Source organism: Frankliniella occidentalis, unplaced genomic scaffold (genome assembly GCF_000697945.3).
Source record: "Frankliniella occidentalis isolate FOCC.00 unplaced genomic scaffold, Focc_3.1 Scaffold159, whole genome shotgun sequence".
In the NCBI taxonomy this organism is placed as follows: Eukaryota; Metazoa; Arthropoda; class Insecta; order Thysanoptera; family Thripidae; genus Frankliniella; species Frankliniella occidentalis.
Genome location: NW_026267285.1, coordinates 60,784 through 74,329, shown reverse-complemented (window position 1 = coordinate 74,329; position 13,546 = coordinate 60,784). Strand labels below are relative to the sequence as shown.

At 49.6% G+C, this 13,546-nt stretch overlaps 1 protein-coding gene across 3 annotated transcripts in view; it reads left to right on the top strand.

Annotated features, from left to right (window-relative positions):
- Nucleotides 1-13,546, top strand: part of LOC113208314 (gastrula zinc finger protein XlCGF8.2DB-like) — a 57,613-nt gene that overhangs the window by 10,963 nt on the left and 33,104 nt on the right. The window contains exons 3-4 of one of the 3 annotated variants that reach the window (XR_008011596.1): nt 4,738-5,724; nt 7,966-8,633. The exons of 1 other annotated variant lie outside the window; for it this stretch is intronic. The gene's annotated coding sequence lies outside the window, so the exon portion shown is untranslated. Of the gene's footprint in view, nt 1-4,737; nt 6,421-7,965; nt 8,634-13,546 lie in introns of those variants that run through there. One more of the 3 variants, XR_008011595.1, reaches the window with a different exon arrangement.

Below are 13,546 nucleotides of genomic sequence, written 5' to 3'. Positions count from 1 at the left end.
TTATACATAGATGTCAATGAATTTTTCAAGTATATTGTGTGTGTCCCGCGCATGTACATTGCGTCAAAATGACGGGAAAAAGGTAGAGTGAGGGAGGCAGAACAATGGGGGGAGGGGGGGGGGGTGCTGGGTACGCACACCTGACTCATATTACAAGTGCTCGGCGTGGCGGCGCAGCAGCATGCTCAACTTGGCTTTCCCTCTCTTTGTTAGCACCCCTCACGCACGTGATTGCTGCAGGTACCCCTCTGCTGTATGCAAGCAGGAAGGGATGAGAGAGAGAGAGAGAGAGAGAGAGAGAGAGAGAGCGAGCGAGCAAGAGCGAGCGAGCCCAGCGGGGGGTACATACAGTTTGCCAGTTTGGCGCGAGTTGGTGCGGAAACTTGATGACGCGCGTTTCTCTGGGCGGCTATGCGCGCTGCGCGTACGGAAAATATTTTATTTTTAACAAGAGGTTTCGTCTAGCTGTGTAGCGCAACTTGTGATTGGGTCAAACAGAGCGCATGCATACGCCTTGCAGTACCGGGTACTGGACAAGGAAGTCTTGCACTCTCGACTGCACGAATTGACCTATCCTACTCTTGCATTTTCAGAGCAAAGCAAACCTGAGTGTGTGAATGTCGCACACTTGCGTATAATAGAGGCGTGTAAATCTCGATTTGTGTTCATCCAAGTGTGAGGAAATTCTAAGGATATTATTCTCACATTGACTTGTAAAAAATAGTGTGCGAATGGGAATTTGCACCCCTGCAAGTGTTAGCCAGTTTGACATTCAGACATATTTGGGTTTTTAGTGTGTGTGCATCATGTGTGTACTCAAGTGATCCGCGGCTAGAGGCGATTAGAATTGCGCGAGTTTTGTATGGATGACGCCCTGCTGCACTGGAGCAGCCACGGGCTTTGGACGGGGCCTTTGCTGCCGTGTCACACCCGGGGCCGGACAAACACACAGCACAGACGTCACACACTGCGGCAGCAGCCTTGGGAGCTCTGTCCAAGAACAACATGGAGTACAACGAGCGCGCACGACATGCAGGCCAAACATTTCAGTTTCCTTTCCGAACCTCTGCTGCGGCAGCAGTCATCCAGCAGTGAACTTTGGTAACGCACACACACTCACACTGTGGCGAGCTCACCTGAGGAAGCAGCCAGCGTGTCGCCTTCTGGGAACCCACACACACACACACACACACAGTGCGTGTCACCCTTGTCGGGAGGCCCCTTAGGGCGTGTTGGACATCCTTGGCTCCCGCGTGAACTCCCGGCGGCCCGGGGGCCCCGCCTGTTTGGAGAGCTGCTTAGTACCTAACAAGGGGGCTTAGGCAAGTGTAAATTCCCGATCTTGCCCAAACTCGGTATATTTGTTTCTTATCTATGTTGATGACGACTGACGGTAGTATTTTTTCCTGAGTGTCAATTTCTAGGGTACTTTAGGGGAGGCAATAATGGAAAAAATATTGAATTTGGGCCAAAAATGACGGAAGGAGGTCTCAAATCGAAAAGTTGCAGAGGAACTACCCCCCCAAAACCGCTCATTTTGAGTCGGAATATCACTTAATATTTGTACAAAAGTAGAAATTTGTATTTTTGAAATTATACGCTATTATACGGCTTTTATAGGGAGTTTCGGCACATGACTCTCAGGAAAAAATTTGGTCGGCATTCGTCACCTACATAGATAAGAAGCAAATATACCGAGTTTGGGCACGATCGGGAATTTACACTTGCCTAAGTTCCCTTGTAAGTGAGCACTGTGTGCCTTCCATGATTGACCTGCGTCCGCGCTTGTGAGCACCCAAACGAAACCAGCCTTCTGCACGCAGTTGTGTTTTTAAAAGAACCCTTCTAAAAACACAGCGCATGGGAAATTATTATAATGAATCCTTTATTGAATAATCGTAATGTTTTTTAGTACCTTCGCGGGGCGGTAAGAAGATATTTCTAGCACATTATAAGGCGATGCCTAAGCTTCACGATCTTTATTACTCCTAACCCCTTTTATTTTTAAATCCTTTGTTTGTTTACCTGGCAGTGCGCGAATTTCCGGGGACTGACTCATTTTATATGAGGTTAATTCTCTTGTTCATGACACCTTCCTGCCGCTCGTACACGAATGAGCCGCTGTTATGACAACACACACACACCACGGGCAGAGAGACGGCCGGATGGGCGCACTCACTCACACTATACGCTTAGTGAGTGCGAGGTGAAAGGGGACAGGGGGGGGGGGAGGAGGAGAGGTTCCATAAAAACGAGTGCGGTCATTAGGCTTCCCCGATGCAGTATATTTGCACAGCAAAGAGACAATGGGCACAAAAGCACCTCGCGGGTGACGCGTAGGCGCGCGGGGCGTAGGGGGGTCTTCCAGCGCGGGCCCATTCAGCGAGAGGTGTGAGGGAGCGAGTCGCACTGTGCTCTCTTTTCTCCGCTCCCTCTCTCTCTGTCGCTCCTGCTGCTGATGCTCATTGGCACGAGCCATTTGCTGATTGAATGGCAAACCTCTCTCTCGCGGCGCCTCTCTCCACACCACCAGCGGCACAGGCCGCTCCTGGCGCCCCCCCCCCCTTCCCCTTTCCCGGCGCAGCGGGCGCGCACAGCAGCAGCGGCTTTTGTATTTTTGTCTATCTGTCGGAGATCGCCATTGTGCGCGTCATACCGTGTCACACCGCGCGAATAGTGGCGCGGCGTGCGCGCACCATTCTCTCTCTCTTATATATTTTTTTGAAAGGCAGGGAATGCAAGCGCCTGATGAGAGAGAGAGAGAGAGAGAGCGAGAGCGAGAGCGAGAGAGAGAGAGAGAGAGAGAGAGAGAGAGAGAGAGAGAGAGAGAGAGAGGACAGGAAAACGCCACCGACCACATCATGCCGGTGAAAATGTTAACAAAAAATTCCACGCGTGTGTATTTTTTCCGATGCGGTTCCGAGTATAGTTTTCAACAATGTCGCTGTTTACCATTTTCAAATAACCTTGTAAATACCGCTTAATTTTTTTGAAAATCATAGAAAAAATATTGTTATTAACAAACAATTTTTTTGGCAGTGATTTCACGAGTTTTGATTTGACAAAATAAGAGCGACTCTTTGTTTTGCCGCGCCCTTCTCTCTCTCTCTCTCTCTCTCTCTCTCTCTCTCTCTCTCTCTCTCTCTCTCTCTCGCACGCTCTTGCAGCCGTGACGTGCAGCGCCCCGATTCATGACACTGATAATAATGCTAATAACACGTGTTTGTAATGAGCAGGTGGACCGGTGACAGAGTCATGACAGAGTCGCTCCTCTTTAACGCCTCTTTCCCACACTCTGACAGCGCGCTGCTTCTGACCCCAATGCTGCTGCACCACAAAGAGCGCGGTACAGCACGCTGTGCAGTCATCAGCATGACCGCTGCTGTAGTGACGGGTCCGATAAAAAAGCAAACTAGGCGCTGTCCACCGAATTCGAACGCGTCAGTGAAGTGTCTGTGTTGGTGTGGCATTGTCGCGTGACACGGCTGCGGTTTGGAACACTTTGGCCGTGAAGTCATAGAGCACCGGAAAAACAAAGGTGCTAAGTCACACCCTGGTCACACCGTCGGTGGGGTGCCGAAGAAATTTTAAGTGGAAATCGGTGCCTTCGGCAGTTTTAATGCCTTTTGGGAAGGCGTGAATGCTCAAGAAACTAATAAGCCCTTAGCTGCCCGCCCTTAGCATATTTAAAGGCGTGACTTTCACACCTTTTGTTTTACCATTATGAGTTGAACAAATGCCATGCTGGTTTGTGAAATCTACGGAATAATGGTTTGCTATGGCCTACTGTTAACCCCGGTTTTGGCATACACCTCTGTCGGTCTTCTCTTCAATTCGCGGAGGTAGGGTCCCGTATGTGGGAGGTGTGGAAGAGTTTTGGGGCCGTTTGATATCTCTGCATATGTGCAGCTGCTAGCACGCGTCCACACGTCCGTCCGCCGGCCGCGCTGCGCCAACACAAACCATTAGCGACAATGGCCGCTCAGCGCTGCTCAGACAATGGGAGGTGCCAAACATTTGACACTCTGAGAGGAAAGGTGAACAATCGCGAACAATTGGCTTTTACAGCTGGGGAGAATGGAATCGGCGGGAATCGGGCGCGGCGTCGGGAGCCGCCGGCCGCCGCCGGCAAAAGATTTTTCGATCCCATCTGCCTTGACCTGAGCGGGGGGGCCGGGGGGCTGTGCGCAAATGAAATGCGGCCGTGCGGTGTCGGGGGACGCCGGGCCCAGCGCTGTGACAGCCCATTGTCCACCCCCTCCGGCGGCTGCTTGCCGGACGGTCCCTCTCAGCGCCTGATGGGCCTTTCTTATAGGCCTCACCCCTGGAGACCTTGGTTGCCTCCAGGCTCCAGAGATTCAGATATTATTATGTCAGCCGGGCTGGACGGACCTGTGCTGTGGACCTTTTGAGGGGCGGAGCGAGAGAGAGAGAGATGCTGCACGTGTTTGGCGTGCAGGCCATTGTCTACCGCCGCGGCCAGCTGCTGCCGGGGCCTTAGGAGGGGCGTGGCCCTGCCCTCCTGCAGCCTGCAGGCGAATGGCGACGCCCTGGCTCCAGCCCCCTGTTAGCGAGCCGCTGTTTTCCTCCGTCTGGTTTGAGGCGCAGCGGCGGCTGACTGAGTTCCCAGTACCCTTTCACCTCTACCGCTGACTCTCGCTGACCCTGTGTGGATGGAGACGGCGTAGGCGGTAGATGCGGTATAGTACACTAACTTGAAGTTTTTGTCCTTTTCAGAAACTGCGAGTGCACTTGGTTGTACCACAATGCCGAAGTGTACATTGTGCCAAGAGACAGCGGGTAAACCTTCTGGGCAGTGTACGGCCTGCGAGAAGAAGTTTGAAACTAGTCCGGGAGTGTCAGACGAGCAGTCTCAAATCCACCCGGGAGGAAAAAAGTATGTATGTCCTACGTGCCACAAGGAATTTAAGACCGGTCCGGAGTTTGGCATTCATGAACGATCCCACTTAGAGGAAGTGCATGGGTGTACTCTGTGCGAGAAGAAATTCAAGTACGGCTGGAAGTTGCTCTTTCATCTCAGAAGTCACATCCGAAAGAAGCCCCTCGAGGTGACTGTGTGCGGTCGGAAATATTGGACCAGCACGGAGATGCATGTGCATGGTTTGCAACGAGGGGGCAATAACTCCGGGAATCATGTGTACACCTGTCTGGGAATCATCAGGTTGAAAATTGATCAAAATCAATAGAAATCGCTGAGAATAAGCGGGAAACTAGAGAAATAAGTACAAATCAGTCGAAATAAGCGTTTTATACCACTTAAACCCCCCGAAAAACCTAGGTAATAATTATAAGCGGACGGGAATCACCGGGAATCAAGAATTTCGGGAATCATGTGTACACTTCAGAAGGGAGTTATTGCCCCCTCGGTTTGCAAACTCTCACTGGAGAGAAGCTTTATGGTTGTACTGTTTGCCGCAAGACATTTAAGACTGATTCAAGTTTGCGCATGCATTTCCAAGTTCACACCGGAGAGTTGCCTCATGCGTGTTCTGAATGTCACAAGAAATTTGGGTCCAGAAAGGCTCTGCGCGGTCATCTCCGAACTCACCTCGAAGAAACGCATAAGTGTGCTGAATGCAATAAGAAATTTAAGACCATTTCGGATTTGCGTCAGCATATCCTAGCTCACGCGTTGCCCCAAGAGTGTTCTAAATGCAACAAGAAATTTAAGACCAGCTCACAGTTAACCGTTCATCAAAGCAGGTTTCACAAGGAGAAGTCTCATGGGTGTACTCTTTGCAGCCAGAAATTTGCGACAAGTTCACAGTTGGCCATTCATCAAAGGTCACACAAAGATAAGTCTCATGGGTGTACTCTGTGCACTCAGAAATTTAAGACCGGTTGGATGCTGCTCTTACATCTCCGTAAACACATAGGAGAAAAGCCTCACGAAGTTACTGTGTGCGGTAAGAAATTTACGACCATCACAAAAGTGCCGATTCACTCCCGCACTTCCACCGAAGAAAAGCTTCATGGTTGTACTGTGTGCAAAGAGAATTTTACTACCAGTTCGGATTTGCTGCTGCATTTCGTAGACCACACTGGAGAATTGCCTCATGCGTGTACTGATTGCGACAAGAAATTTAAGACCCGTTGGGAGTTTGGCGTCCATCAGCAATCACACATTGAGACTCCTCAGTGGACATTGGTATAGCCATCGACTCCTTCACCAAAGTGAACCATTTGAGTGTACTGATCGAATGCTAGAAGAATTTAAGCCCGATTCGGAATTGAAGAATTGGTGGTTTGGTATGATTGATTAAACATGCTCAACACATTTTTATACATTTTATCGACATTTTACGTCTCTATTTTAGAAGTGTTTAAGAATGTATGTGTGTTATCGTGATTTGTTTTTTTTGTTTGTGATTATATCTACATTAAAATAATCAAGACCTACTTTTTGTTCCTAATTTTTTTTCGCGACCTCTGACTCTGTGTGCTTTCGCTTTGACCTATACGAGAAGCCTGCCTTGCAGTGCAGCCCGAGTCACCGGTGCGTCCAAACAAGGGGCAAAGTAAGATTTCTGGCTGATCAGCCAAAATTATACGTTCCCTCTTTTTTGACCTGGTTCCGCCCCCTGTAGCGTCAAAAACTTGCTCGGAAATGAAATCAGGAAGTCTTGGAACCTCTCTATGCCAAACTTAACGCGAATCACCCCAAAATGTTATTTTACCCCCTTTTTTTGGACAGGTTCCGCCCCTGTGTCGTCAAAAATTTGCTTGGAAATTAAATGAGCATGTCTTGAAACCTTTTGATGCCAAATTTGACGTGAATCAGACAAAAATCTCATTTCACCCCCCGTTTTTGAACTGGTTCCTCCCCAACGGCGTCAAATTTGCTCGGAAATGAAATCAGCACGCTTTGAAACCCTCTAGCCCCGAGTATACGACAGTACGAGGTTTATCTCTGAAGTAACAGAAAATATTTAATGGAAAAACGGATAAATTTGTGCTTATTTAAACAATTTTTTCGAGAAAACGAGCACGTACGAGCACGAGCGGTCTATTGTTCCGTGACCTTGCGTCATTGGACTGTAAGATAGCGTTAGTAGACTCACCTTCGCCAAACTTGGCCAAAAAAAAAAGATCAATGTTCAAGATTCAAAGTTGCAAGAAATAACAGTTTTGGCATGTCCTTTTTCCTTCTCCAGGACTCACCCATGTCCTCAACTGAACGAAACGACACCTCAGGCGTGTTCCTTAGGTCCTAATCTTTACATTGATTTTAGAAACTTGTGCCTCAACACGGAGAAACACACACACACACAAACACACACACACAAATGCCAAATGAAATATTGCTTCGAAATCACTTTGCCTTTTCCTCAAAAATAACAGTTATTGAACCGAAAAAAATTACTATAGTCTGCAGCCGAGTCTGCGGTCCCCGGGCTGGTTTTAGGTAGAGGGGACAATCATAATTCAAACTCGACTGTCGAATTTCGCCACATTAAGTTTCTAAAAATGAGGGTTTTGGCCACTTTTTGACGGTTTCGGCCCATTGTGCGCAGCGGTGGCTGACTGAGTTCCCAGTACCCTTTCACCTCCACCGCTGACTCCTCGATGACCCTATGGGTGGAGACGGCGTAGGTGGTAGATGCGGTAGTATACTAACGTGAATTTTTTGTCCTTTTCAGAAACTGCGAGTGCACTTTGTTGTACCACAATGCCCGAGTGTACATTGTGCCAAGAGACGGCGGGTAAACCTTCTGGGCAGTGTACGGCCTGCGAGAAGAAGTTTATAACTAGTCCAGATTTTCTCACGCATTTTCAAGCTCACACGGGAGAGTTGCCTCGTTCGTGTTCTAAATGTCACAAGAAATTTAGGTCCAGAAGTGCTCTGCGCCGTCATCTCCGAACTCACCTCCCAGGAAAGCATAAGTGTGCTGAGTGCAACAAATCATTTAAGAGCAGCTCACAGTTAAGCGTTCATCAAAGCAGGTTTCACAAAGAGAAGCCTCATGGGTGTACTCTGTGCAGCAAGAAATTTGCGACCAGCTCAGAGTTAGGCATTCATCAAAGGATACACAAAGATAAGTCTCATAAGTGTACGCTGTGCATTCAGAAATTTAAGACCGGCTGGATGCTGCTCTTGCATCTCCGCAAACACATTGGAGAAAAGCCTCACGAAGTTACTGTGTGCGGCGAGAAATTTACTACCATCACGAAATTTCCGATTCATTCCCAAACTTCCACAGAAGAGAAGCCTCATTGGTGCCCTGTGTGCATCGAAAAATTTACAGCCAGCTCGAAGTTGCTGATGCATTTCATAGACCACACAGGAGAGTTGCCTCATGCATGTACTAACTGCGACAAGAAATTTAGAACCCGTCGGGAGTGTAGCGTTCATCAACAATCACACATTGAGACGCCTCATTGGGAATTCGTATAGTCATCGAATTCTTTACCAAAGAAAACCATTTGAGTGTACCGATCGAATACTACAATAATTTAAGCCCGATTCGGAATTGGGGAATTGGTGGTTTGGTATGATAATATTGATTAAACATGTAAAACACATTTTAATACAATTTATCTCGCTATTTTTAAAGTGTTTAAGAATGTATGTTTGTCATCGTAATTTTTCTTTGTTTCTGATCACGATCGTGTTTCTGATTATATTCTCATTAAAATAATCAAGACCTACTTTTTGTTCCTAATTTTTTTTTCGCCTCTTCTGACTCTGTGTGCTTTCGTTCTGACCTACGAGAAGCCTTTGCTTGCAGTGCAGCCCGAGTCACCGGCGCGTCTACCTTTGCCCAGAACTCCTGGTCCGATATTGGCCTGGGGCTCAAGACGCGACGTCGGACATTCGCGGCCCCCCCCCCCTTCTCTCTTTTTTCCGCGCCCTTGTGTATTTGGGGTCAGAGGGCTGCTGGCGGGCCTGGTCCCATTCAGGCACTGGGCCATTCTTTTTCCTCTCCTTCCGACAGAATCGGATTTGGTGGATTTGGATTACTATGTGATCGAGTCTGGCCCTGAGGGGCGTGGGGTTAATCTGACTGGGGCGGTGGAGGGGCGGGGGGCGAGCCGAGGGTGCATGTGAATAACCCCCATATGCATATTGGTCGATCGACGGGAGTGATACGCTCCCTGCAAATCCTTTAGCCCCCTATTCATGTGAGTATAGACCCTTACGCCCCGAAACCACGCGCGTGCATCACTTGTGTGCTGACATGCTTGTTATTTCTTCTGTGAAAGTCAGCAAAATGTCATTCAGATCCGCAGTAATTTTTTTTCATTTTTCAAATAAAAAGTCCGTGTGGCTGGGTCTGTAAGCACGGCATGGACAGTTCACACTTTGTGCCCGCCGGGCGCACAATGGTCGCGTTTTGTCGCCACCGACCAAGCCACGCCACGCTACACTACCGGTCGTGCCACTGGGAAATAAAACGCCTGCAATCAGCGTTCTGCGTGGTACAGTTTCTCGCGCTGTATCCGGGGAGGTGTAGTTGATCTGGAATTCCCCCTTCCCCGTTATCCCCCTCGCTGCACAGGACGGGCGCCTGCTATCCATCCCCAACCCCTGGGGCCAGGGGGGTCGCAAGTGCTCTGTGTCTCGCTTTTGTCTTCGCAACAAACACATTCTATCTCCCTCGCACTCCCTTATTATTGGAGCACAATGTGCCCCGCCGCAGTGTTGGCAGTAGTGGTGGGCAGTACGCTCGGCTGCACAACAGCTTTGTTGCGAGACGAGGACGGTTCAATTTCGAACCTATAGCCACTCAAAATGTTGCCGTTGCCGTGCGATGCAGTGCGTTTTAATGTAACATCTTGAAATGAGGCGATATGTAGGTCACTGTTTTAATTTCGTCTTACCTGCTGGGCACTCGTAGCTTCCCTCTACATTGTCGAAGAGAGGAGTCTTCTGAAAGCGCCAGTCCGGGAGGCTCAACTCCCGATAAACTGCCAGCACACTACAATGCCAAGTGCTGTCTGATAATAGCAGTGCTTACGCTTTTATTCGGTTGCATTATGCAGCATGTACGGACTGTTGCATGTGCGGCGAATTATTGACCTTTCATAATACAAGTAGGGATAAGAAGATGGGTGCCGTGATGACCCTCTGGAAATGCGTATACATCCCAATTTGCACTGCTGCTGATGCAAATGTGTGAACCGTTAAAATAGGGTAGCAATAATGAGGTTAGTCGTTCGTCTCATGTCTTGATCAGCTGTTTTCAGCTCTCCCACCAAACGGGTGCAAAAATATTGGCGTCCTCTGACGTGGTCGAAATAATGCCCGAAGTACGCACAATTTTGTCGTTCCACGACGCCAACATTTGGCGTCCTTTGGAGGACGCCAATATTTTGGTGTTAAAAGACGCCATCCAGTTTGCAGTGAAAGTAGGACTCAACACTCTTTTTGCGGTGCAACAATGACTTGCCTCTTTACAGGCATAAAAAATGGCACTCCCGGAAAAGAACTGAAACGTCCCAAGGGGGCTAAATTTCACTTCGGGACACTTTTGAGCCTTTGTAATGGCACACTAAAATTTAGCACCTTGAAAAGGTCCTAATACCTTTATTTTCCCAGTGTGGCGATTGCTTTCGCTTCCGAAGCTCATTGCACACGACTCAATATGAACATGTGTATACTCCGTTTTGTTAATGGTGTTTGCACGTCGCTTTGCATCAAAAGTTTTGATTGCGATGCCCGTCGGACTTTCCGGACCATGAGGCGAAGACAATGCACATGTTGCAAGTGTGTGTGTGTTTGTGCGTGTGTGCGCGTGTGTGTCTGAGCGCGCGCGTCTGCTCTTTCGCGCTCCCCCTTTTTTCGCTTTTGACATAATGGTGGGCAATGGCCTGCAGCTGTTTGCCGCGATTCTGGGTGCAAACAACCAACAATCGCCCGTCGGGCAGCGGCTCCCGTCGCAGATTGACCGAGAAAATCTCTGCTGGTCGCTCCCCCCTCCCCCCCCCCCCTTTCCTTTTCCCTTTTCCTCTCTTGCCTTGCTAGTCGTCTTCTCTCTACGTTCCTGGAGAAATTTGCAGGCCTAGGAAATGGTTTATTGGATTTGAAGAAAGGTACTATCATCATTGAGATTAATAAAATCTTATTGAGCTGTAAATCCAATTTGTTTTCGTTGTATTGGAAACTGCAAAATTTTCTTGAAACAAAGGAAACATTCTTGCGTCTGTCCAAAACTTTCAGTTTACGAAAATTGTAGATCGCTCCGTTTTGTAAGGTTGCTTGCTGCACTCTTTCACCCTCCTCTTGTGCGACTGGCCGCCTCCCTCTCCCCGCACCCCATATTTTTCGTGTCCGCCGCGGCCCCCCCGTTTTGTTTAGATGAGGGGAAATAATAAAAGTTATTGCCCGGAAGGAGACAAAGATGTGGGAATCGCACAAAAACGGGTGTGGGGGATATTAGGCGAAGGCAAAGGCATAATGGAAAGATCATCCATTTCGAGCGATCGCAGAGCGATCGTAGGATACGGCAGTGATGTTCTCCCTCCCTCCTCTCCCCCTCTCCGCACCCCCTTCACCCCCTCTGTCCTTTCTCACACCCAGGTAAATTCGATTTTTGACCCGGTTTTTGTCGAGCTGACTGGTCCGGGTCACTTAACTGATGGAGCATTTCACCTCTGCCTCTTGGACAGCCCATTTGTATCCAAACTTTAAATGTCGAATACAATGTGTCGAACGATGAACGACAGAAGGGTCGCTAAGACAGCTGTTGCTGTGAAATCCAAGACGCCCGGATGGGAATTTGTGGTTTCAGGGCGTGTAAGTTACGGTGTGTGCATGGCTGTCGATAAAGTATTCCATATCATCCGAGACTTCTGGTGGCGCGCGAGGTTCTCACAATGCGAGTGGGGGTGGTGGATGAGGAGGAGGGAGTTGAGCAGCATGAGGATCCCACAGCAACGGCAGCGGCGGCGCGGGGCCGTGGCGCCAGCCGAGCAGAAGTAACGCGTGTTGTCGGCGGGTATAAGGGCACGCGCTATTGATACAGCGACAACAAAGGCTTTTATCTACGTGTGCCAGCATCTCGCATCAAACAATTGGCACCCTCTCCAGGTGCGGGCAGCTGCGCTGCTGCGCCTGCGTGTCCCGCGCAAAGCAGCGGCGCTGTTGCCCATGATGGTGGTGGTGGTGGCGGTGGACGCCCACTTGAGCATTACCATTGCCTCCTCCTTTTGGCCACATTAGAGGCCTCCTTGGGCGCGCTCAGGGTGCACAGCACTCGTGCATCACGAAGGAACTCCTCGAGGGCATTTTGTGCAGGTAAGTGGCGAAGTATTATAATGTCTCCAGGATTGTAAAATGGGATCTGCCGGGAAAACGACTCTCCTGTAATTACAAATGTTTACGAGCTGAAATTGTCGATTGAAAAAATACAAGAATTGTTAGTTTTTCCACTTAAATTTGTGCACTTCTCATTCAAATTGTTATTTGATTATTTTTTTTTAAGAATATTCAGAATATTCACATGTACGGGAAATGGATTTGGACCAGCTCCCTGGGTAAGGCTCCGCCTGGCACTCCGTAGGGTAAGCCCTCCTCCCACCCCTTCCCCTTAACGCCCTTCCCCCTCCTGGACTAGACGACGATCGCTATTTGATAGATTGTCGATACACGTAAAGGCCCTTCCTGTAAGGTTGTCCTTGTCCCGCTCAGGTCATTGCGAGCAGCAGGGCGAGGGGGAAAAGGGGAAGGGTATGGGGGAAAAGGGAAGTTGAGGGGGGATGGGCGGACAAAAGGGACTGGCCGCTCGGTCCCACTATGTACCCTTACCTCTCACTTCCACACATACGCGTGCACGCGTGGGCCAGATTGCCTGTTTCCATGTAAACAACGTTCTATTCACAACTTAGTCCTTTCAACGGCCAAGGGAAAAGGGAGGGAGAAAGGGAGAGGAGGGGGGGGGGGGTATTGATCACTCGGCAGATATGTAGTAGTATGACTGGCTTGCCTGGTGCTGCGGTGAAGTTGCCCGCAAACTCGCTTATTTCTGATTGAAACCCGAGGCTCACATGCTGCAGTCTTGGGTGGGGCAAGGCCAATGTAACGGCGGCGGTGTGAAGGGCTGCTGCTACAATAAGAGTGCTTTCCAGCAGTATAGACGGGTGAAAGGTACACAAACGAAACAGAGACAGACGGTCCAGAGAAAGGCGCGCGTCGCGTCTGCCTTATAGCGCGGCGTACGCGCTGATCAAGGGAATTGAAAGCGATCTGTGAATAGGATGAATCACCCCCGCCGCCGCCGCCTGGGATGGCCCATGAGGTTAGAGGCGGTCGGTTCTCATGGGCGGCGGCGGCGGCGAGCTGGCCGTGTGTGGGAGTGCATCGGCCCGCCATGGGCCCGCGAGTGGGGTCGCGGCGGAGAATGCCCAACTAACGACGCCGGAGCTATATGGGACGGGCGATATGGTCCTCAAGTTCCTGCGCTTGCATGGTATTTGCCGTTGCAAAGATTGTGGCAAAGCGCCCAGGATGAGGCAGATCCGGGCGGATCCGCACAGAGAGGGCAGGCCCGGGACAAGTTGAGAGAGAGAGAGGGGGGGAGGGGGG